We start from the raw sequence: 9,003 nt of genomic DNA, 5'->3' as shown, positions 1-9,003 counted from the left end.
CCTGGGTGACAAAGCGAGATCTTGTCTCTAAAACAAATGAACAAAGACAGAATTCTACAATGAGATGGACTGGGCATGCGCTGTGGGTTGCATTGTTTCCCCCTGGGAAAAAGAAAACTGTTGCTGTCCGATACCCTAGCACCTGTGAATGCAAAGGCGTCTTATTTGGAAAAAGAGTTGTTGCAAATTTAATCAAGTTAAGATGAGGTTATGGCCGAGTGTGGTGGCTCACACCTGTAATCCCAACACTTTGGGAGGCCAAGGCAGCTGGATCACCTGAGGTCAGGAGTTCAAGACCAGCCTGGCCAACATGGCGAAATCCCGTCTCTACTAAAAATACAAAAATTAGCCAGGTGTGGTGGCGCGTACCTGTAATCCCAGCTACTCAGAGGCTGAGGCAGGAGAATCGCTTGAACCCGGGAGGCGGGGGTTGCAGTGAGCCAAGATCATGCCATTGCACTCTAGCCTAGGGGACAAGGGTGAAACTCCATCTCAAAAAAAAAAAAAAAAAAATTGAGGTTATTAAGGTAGGCCTTAATAATTTGAGATGACTGGCATCCTTATAAGAAGAAGGAAATTTGGATGCAGACACAGGAAAATGCTCTGTGAAGACACTCAGACACGTAGAGACACAGAGAAGGCTGCCCTGTGAAGATGGAGGTGGAGATTGGAAGGATGTGGCCACAAACCAAGGAATGCCTGGGACTGCCAAAAACTGGAAGAGGCAAGGAACCCTCCTTCCCTAGAGATTTCAGAAGGAGTACGGCCCTGTAACACCTGTAACACCTGTAACACCTGGTTTCAGACTTCTAGCCTCCAGAGCAATGAAGAAATAAACTTCTGTGGTTTTAAGCCACCCAGTTTTTGATACTTCGTTATAGCAGCCCCAGGAAATTAACACTATTTTTCAGTTTACCAAATTCTAGCTGCATGACCTCTGGAAAAGTTCCCTAACCTTTCTAAGGGGTCAGAGCCTCATCTGTAAAATGGAAATAATGATAGCACCTGCCTTATAAAGTTGTCATGGAAATGAAATAATACATTTAGTTAACTGATTTAATAATTAAGTCCATTAAACATGGTATTGCCACATCACAACAGCTTAAGTACATGTTTGTAATAGCGACAGTGGTAATGATGAGTTTACATTGTTTTCTTTCAAAAATTGTCAATAATGATAAATCTTCACTTTTTAAACCAAGAAGGCGTTTGAAGTGTACTGAATTCAAACTGAATTACATTGTTTTAAAACAAAACCATGATCTGACTTTTATATAGTAAGAGTGGGTGTGTAAGTGTGAAGGCATTTGAAAGCCCACGGTGCCAACAAATACAGATCAAAATGGCCTATAACCAAATATATAATTTTTAAAAGAGGCAGTTATACTAGGGAAATTTGTTCTCATGAGTGGTTTTCCCATGTGCTACCACTGCTTCTGAATTTACAAAAAGGCAAGGCTGCATCTTCTAGGCCAACAGTTAAACAGACCAAAGCCTGACCTCAGGAGAAGTTTTGCTCATTGTCCACACCCACCTTCCATATGGATGTCGCTCACCCTCTATACCTGGTGTCCCTAAAGTACCTAGAGAAATGCAGAAGCCCAGCAGGTTTAGTTATGGGTGTTAGCAAGAGTGGAAACTGTTTTACTTTAAGTAGCAATGTTCCTTTCTGGTGAAACAGTATTATTTTAATTTTGGCAAGTTCTTTTCTGATTGTTTCAATAATTGAAAAACCTAGTTATGTGTACATTCAGTACCTGGTTTGTACAGGTGCTTTGAAAGGGTAAAAGGTTTTATCTTCCTTAAGAAGAAATCATTACTCTGACACTGCAAGAAATGCATTCTTTTAGGCTGCTCAGCAGGGAAAATTATCTTCAATAAATTGCCTCTTGAAAATCACCTTTTCTAAACTCCTCTATTGAGGGTGAGAGGGACTTAGCGGGGATGAGAAGAGTATCACCCTATTTACAGTCCCCAGGCTGACACTAGACAGAAGGCAAAACTCTCATCGATTTTTGACTAAGGACACAAAGTGAGAAATTTGAAGTGCTTCCCAAGCTCAACAATTAAACTATGACCAAATGATCACTATTTATTGAGCACTTACCCCATACTTAGCTCTAAGCTGTGGGCAATATGACTCATGTCTTTTGTGCTTTAAAGAGAAAAAATAAGGCTGGGCGCAGTGGCTCAAGCCTGTAATCCCAGCACTTTGGGAGGCCGAGATGGGTGGATCACGAGGTCAGGAGATCGAGACCATCCTGGCTAACACGGTGAAACCGCGTCTCTACTAAAAAAATACAAAAAAATAGCCGGGCGAGGTGGCGGGCGCCTGTAGTCCCAACTACTCGGGAGGCTGAGGCAGGAGAATGGCGTAAACCCGGGAGGCAGAGCTTGCAGTGAGCTGAGATCCGTCCACTGCACCCCAGCCTGGGCGACAGAGCAAGACTCTGTCTCAAAAAAAAAATAAAATAAATAAAATAAAATAAATAAAGAGAAAAATAAGTATTGAGCACATACTATGTTGTGGTTTGATGTCAATCTTTCCACATATATTGTCGTGTGTAATTCTCTCAACAGGACATGAAGTGTGTATTCTAATTCCCATTTTGTAGGTACAAATAGAATGCGTAATTGTTAACTTTCCTAAGGCATGTTGAGTAGCAGATTCAGGATTTGTCCACGAGTCTTCACTGTTCCAAGCCTTAGATCTTTCCATGACCTTATACTGCCCAGTCTTGTAAGGTACCCAAGACTTATGCTTTAAGACAGAAAATATAAAATAAGATGCAATGAAGGCTCGTGCTGTGAAATTCCACCTATCAAATGCAACAGGGTTTGGAGAAAGGAGAGAACTCGATTAGGTAGAGGAGGTGGAAAGGCGCATAACATCGACAGAATTGTGTTTTTCTGTCTAATATCAGGATCAGTGACTTGCTTCCCAAGTCAGCAGGAGGAAAAATAAAGTCTTCTTTTGAAACGTTTCGTATTTTAAGGTAAATCATGGAATAATTTGGAGATCAGGGCATGCTTGTTTACATAAATATTTATCTTCCGTATTTTTTAAAATGTCTAGGCCAAAGAGCTTTGATCTGGTTATATTGAGAGATAAAGGACAATGTCTATATTAAAAGTTATAACAGAGGTAAGAACACAAGATGCATAGGGAGTCACAGATGAATTTACGGATGTATTTGTTTAATTGGTCACTCATTCATTCATGTATTGAGACACATATTTCAGAAACCTCTATTGTAAATTTTTGTCATTACTTCCTGTGAGAGTATTTTGAAATCGATATTTCAGATTCAGAGTATTTTGAAATCGCAAGCCCTATTGCATATTGTTTATTTTTATTTTTTGTCATATTGTTTAAAATGTTGGTTCAACATAAACCATCAGCAAAGTGTCTACATGACTCTGATCTGCTCTGCCAGATATGGAACCCAGGCTCACAGAGGCATTTTCTTAGTAAGGTTTATTTTGAAGAGAAACCTCAGTTGTCTCTCTTCTTTTTCTCTGTCAGTCCTTCAGGCCCTGTGACCCTCAGAAAAAGCTTCATTTAAATTCCCCAGAATGGTACCATTAAAATCTATGAAAATTTCACAGTTGAAAAATTTAATAAAGAAGTACTCCACACATAAGAAAAAAAAGGAACTCAAAGGTTCTGAAAAGTTACCTTTTAAGACCTGTTTGTTATTGTTATTATCATTAGTTTCATAACAAAGATCATTGGGAAAATTTTCACTCTCTAGAACCAAGCCTAGCAACTAAAATGAGCAATGAGAAAGATACAGCTCAGAACTGCACAGAGGTTGAAGAGCAGAGGTGAGGCAGCTGGCTGTTGCTAAAGCTATACCTACTTATCCCTCAATCTTATGTAATAATTAATAAATTCCCATAGATCACAAGGCAGGGCTCTCTTCTATTTTTAGATGAGCTTATTAAAATACAGTTTATTGAGGCTTCAATTCAATGTAGAAAATAAAAGCAACCACGTACTTCTTAGATCTGGCAAGACAAAGACTTTATCTGCTTTATCCACTACTTTATCCACTCTGTTGGTTCATTCATTCGTTCTTTCAGCCAACAGATATGCATTGAGCACGTCTGCTGAGTAGTGAGTTGTAAGACATGGAAGACATATTAGCGGATAAACTCTCCTAGAGGTGGTCAAAGAATGGATGGAAATAGACACCATCAATAAGATATATTAATATAAGTAATATAAGCCCTTCAGATAGCGGTTAGTGCTGCAGAGAAAAATAAAATGAAGGAGATTAGAATGGGACATGATTGGTGAAGAGAGGGTTCTCAAGGAAAGTTTCATGGGAAAGATGACATTTCCTCAAGGACCTCCTTGAAGGCAGCGTCCAGGAGGTGGGAGGAGAACACCAAGCAAGAACCTGAGATTGGAGCATGCTTGAAAGAGTTCAAGGAACAGAAAGAAGACCAGTGTGGCTAGAATGGAGTGAGAGAGGGGTCATATCATAGGGCTGTCTAGCTTAGTAGAGGGCAGTAGGCTTTTCCTCTGAGTGAAATGTAAACGGGCTAGGGTTGCCAGGCTTAGCAAACAAAATCCTAGGACACCAGTGAAATTTGAATATCAGATAAACAATATGGTAGGCAGAAGAATGGCCCCCCAAAATGTGCACGTCCTAATCTCCAGAACCTATTCCTCTATATGGCATGTGTTCCCTTATACGGCAAGTAAGACTTTGCAGATGTGATTATATTAAGGTACTAGAAATGGGAATATTATCCTGGATCATCTGGGTGGGCCCAAGGACATGCTAATGGTTCTTAAAAGATGGGAGAGAGAGGTAGAAGAGTTGAAGGAGGAGATGTGTTGGTCCAAGCAGAAGTCAGAGTGACTGGATCACTGCCGTTGAAGATGGAGGAAGGTGTCACAAGCTAAGGAATTCATGCTGCCTTTATAAACTGGAAAGAGCAAGGAACACAATTTTGTCAACACCTTGATTTTAATGCAATGAGACACATTTTGGACTTCGTGTCCCCAGAGATATAAGACAATACATTTGTGGGGTTTTAAGACACTAGGTTTGTGGAAATCTGTTATAGCAACAATAGTAAAACAATATAAAAGACAAATACATTTTAGTGTAAACATGTCCCATGCAACTTTTGAGACATACTCATGCTAAAAAAATTGCTGATTATTTATTTGAAATTCAAATAACTGGGCATCTCTTATTTTACCCAGCAACACTATCACAGAGGTTCAGAAGCTTGACACACTCTGAGTTTCATGGCAAAAGGATCACTTTGGCTGCTGGTTTGAAAACAAGGAAGGAAGGCAGGGGATGAAGCAGAGAGATCTATCAGGGGGATACCACAATCATTCAGATGAAACACAGGGGTGGCTTGGATTAGGGTGGCAGTCGTGGAGGTACTGAGAAGCTGTGGATGCGTCTGTACATCATCTGATGGGCTCTCTGAGGAAAACTGCACTGAGGGAAGTGTTTTCACGCTGTTATTCCCTTTTGCCCTGCAACCTTCTATTTGCTAGTACGTGAAATTCAGTCTTGCACCTAAAACATGTGTCTCCAGTTACTGAAGCCCAAAAAGAAGAGGACAGCCACCTGGAACAGAAAACGGAACTAACCCATGGTATTTCATGTGTGCAAGGGGTGGACCATTATTTTCATTCTTTTTCTCTTGTCTTCCGACCCCAACCCCAAGCTTGTGAACCATTAGGGAATGAACACCTGGAGCCCTTATTAATCTGTGAGTGTTGTTCTTCTGTCTAATAAGCAAAACATTTTTTAAATTCCAACGGACAGTATTTCTGTTTTTAAGGGGTTTCCTTGGTACCACTACCTCCCAAATACATGTTAGTCTAATAATCTACAGCAAAACTCGTTGGCTCTGTCAGATTGTCCGAAGGGCATCCTTCTCTCCTCTGTTCTCTCCTTGAGAATCTTTTTTCTGACTTTTCTGAAGGCTTAGGAGCCTGAGTGGCCAAAGAGCTAGAATAAGAATTATTTCATGTTGCCTGCAATTGTTCTTCTGGTCCATTTCACTGGGATAGTACACTGCATTTTTATTTGCCTCTGCTTTTCATTTCGCTCATGTAACTAGACTGTTGGTGACCTCTGTCATCAAGATCCTACTATCCAGGGAAGAGGTGAAGAATCATATTAATGAATTCACAGGGTGGGCTGGGTGAGCACACACAGGTTTCCAGACATCAACTTTATCAAGGTCTATAGATCTTCCCATTTGAACAGGGCAGTGGACTCAGACTCAGGTTTTGAAATAGACAAGTGAAGATTCAGTCTACTCTTGATCTATTTCGTGGACAGAGAAAATGAATGAGACAGTGGCTACGATAGGCATTGAAGTGATTCACATATTTTCCAAATTCTATTCTACAAATATCCACAAACTGCCTACTTTGTATAAAGCATTATACCAGTTGTTTAAGAGGTGACTGAGTCACGATCCCATCAGTTTTATACAGAAAGCTGGCAAATAACTATAATAATCCCTCTATACATAGGTGTCTTCAACCTAATCCCTGTTCTCAGCTTTAATACTTTTCCCTTATTTATTTTTCTGGATGATCAGACCTGCAACTCATGGCCCCACTCAGGGCATTCATACAAGAGTATTCCTGTGATACATTCTGAAATATGTGCCTAAATCAAACAGATTCTCCACTCCAACAAGATTTTCTTATCAGTCAAGTCAGCAACTATAGGACATTTTGTAAGTTACCCAATGCTTGGGTACAAATAAAAGGAGGATAGGCATTTTTTTTCCCCCTTTAGGAACTTGTAATATACCAGAGAGAACAGAGAGATCAATAGAATGCAATCACTGGAAATGCACACAGGCAAACACGTTAATTCCAGTGGTTGGAAATGGAAAATGAACGGAAGAGAGGTCAGGGCTATGTGGGGAAATAGGAGAGAGGTTGGAAATTGAGATAAGATGCCTTGTTTTCTGGGGCCAAGCAGCGCCCTTCAGATGTTCAGTCAAAGAACTTACTTGGGCATCTCCCTGACCGTGAGTTGTTGAGTTGGTTGAACCTTCATTTGCATCGCTGCCTAGGAGAGGTTATGTCTGAAATAAACTAGTGGTCTCTGAGAAGTCTCATTGTGAGTGCTGATCTCCCCTGGGAGTGCGCTTGACAGTATCCCTCGCAAGTAACACCCCCACAGGTCACATAACGAACCCAGTCACAAGTCATGAATTTTGGCTTTCTGATACAACCCTGGTGGTAACAATTTCATTTCTAGCCATTTACTTAAAACCCTGAAAAGGGCTCAAATCATCACAGCACTTGACCATGTATTTTTTTGAAAAAGGGTTCCCTCCCCAAGTCTGTGCACTGTCACACATTAGCACTCTTTGCTTTCTTGATTGCCTTTCTTTCTCAAAATACGGGTGAAGAATGTGCCAGAGGCTGCAACACTGGGGAGTTTCACATCCTCTGTAAAATGATAGACAGTAAGCAAATGGAGAGCTTGAATTGGGGATTCCTTAGCTATCCAGGCAGGCTTGCCTCTTGTGCTCCCTTCTCACCCCTTCTGTGGGGCGCCCCACTCCCTCTATCATCCTGTGAAGCCATCAAATGTGGACCAGATGCAGAAAAGCATCCTTACCGACCTCCTAGCTTTACCTGAAAAATTACACCCACATATGATTCTCCTTCGCTCCAGCCCCTGCTTCAGTCATCTTGCAAGTCATGAAGTGATGGTTTAGGCCAGAGCCTGATGTCTTCCATCGCTTCATTTCCTGACTTCTTCAAAGCCTTGCACCTGTGTTCTGTCCACACAGGAGGTTTAAATTAAGAGCAGCCTCACAGAAGATGGGTTGGCCTCCCGGGTTTTTTTTAATGAATTTTTAAATTGTAAGACTTTAAATTGTAACATACTTTCCTCGAAATGGTCTGTTCCCCAGCACATCTGAAAATATGCTAAATGGAAAGCAACAGTTTTATCTGTGTTCCGTTTTTAAAGAAAACAAAGGATGTGACTTAAAGGCTTGAGTATTTGGAGTTGGACATTTGAGAAAAAGGTAAGAGATTTATTTCCTAGGAATTCTTAAAGAGAGTGGCTTATTTCTAAATGGTTCAAACCTAGACAGATTTCATGGATGTATCACAGAAACAAAACACCCAAGTATGTAACGAACATTTATAATAATATGGCACTGTAACAACAGATTTACCTTTATAAAAATCACTGTTACAGGTAAAAGTCTGGAAATGAAAAAACCATGGAAAAAGTTGTGTTTTGTGGACCACCCAGTTTGATATGCTACAGTCTTGTGGGCTTTTTTTTTTTTCTTCTTCAATAGACATTTAATGGGCATCTTTATGTGCTAGGTGTGGGGATTCAAAGATCAATAAGAAGCAGTCTCTGCTTTTATAGTATATGCAGTAAGGGTTGCAGTTTCTTCTTATAACAGGAAAGCTGCAAAAACCTTAGGAATGTCCTCTGAACTCTGCATGTTACAGATGGGGAGATCAAGACTGAGAAAGTGTAAGACACAGATAAGCACATACAGGTCCAAATTTTCGACTTCCTACATTCTGATTTGGATACTTCTAGAAGCCCAGTTGTGCTCACCAAAGACATGGGTGGGTAAAGTGGAAAAAGTACAGAGAGGAATGAGGGCCCCCAGTGTTCACCCACTTCAGCCATGAAGCTGGTGCATGCAAGGAACCCAGTCAGTCTTTCCTCCCCAGTGACACAGATTCCCTACAGGGTTTTTGGAGACGCTCAGCTAGGCCTTTCCCCTGGAAATGCTGACTTAGTAGGTCTGGATTGAAGCCTAGACTTCTAGTGAGGCTTATCTTTAAGGACCTTGCAGAAACACTGAACCAGATAAGCTCTAACCTTCTAGCTATAAAAGTATTTCAAAATAAAGCAAAATCAAAGATGATGTGGCAAGACAAATATTTGTGTATAGCAAGGTTCTTGCTTCTAAAGCATGAAAGTTTTTACCAAGCTCTGATTCTGTGATCAATAT

This window comes from Chlorocebus sabaeus, chromosome 18, assembly GCF_047675955.1.
Source record: "Chlorocebus sabaeus isolate Y175 chromosome 18, mChlSab1.0.hap1, whole genome shotgun sequence".
Classification (NCBI taxonomy): domain Eukaryota; kingdom Metazoa; phylum Chordata; class Mammalia; order Primates; family Cercopithecidae; genus Chlorocebus; species Chlorocebus sabaeus.
The sequence above is the reverse complement of the archived record's forward strand: the minus strand, read 5'-3'. Positions refer to the sequence as shown.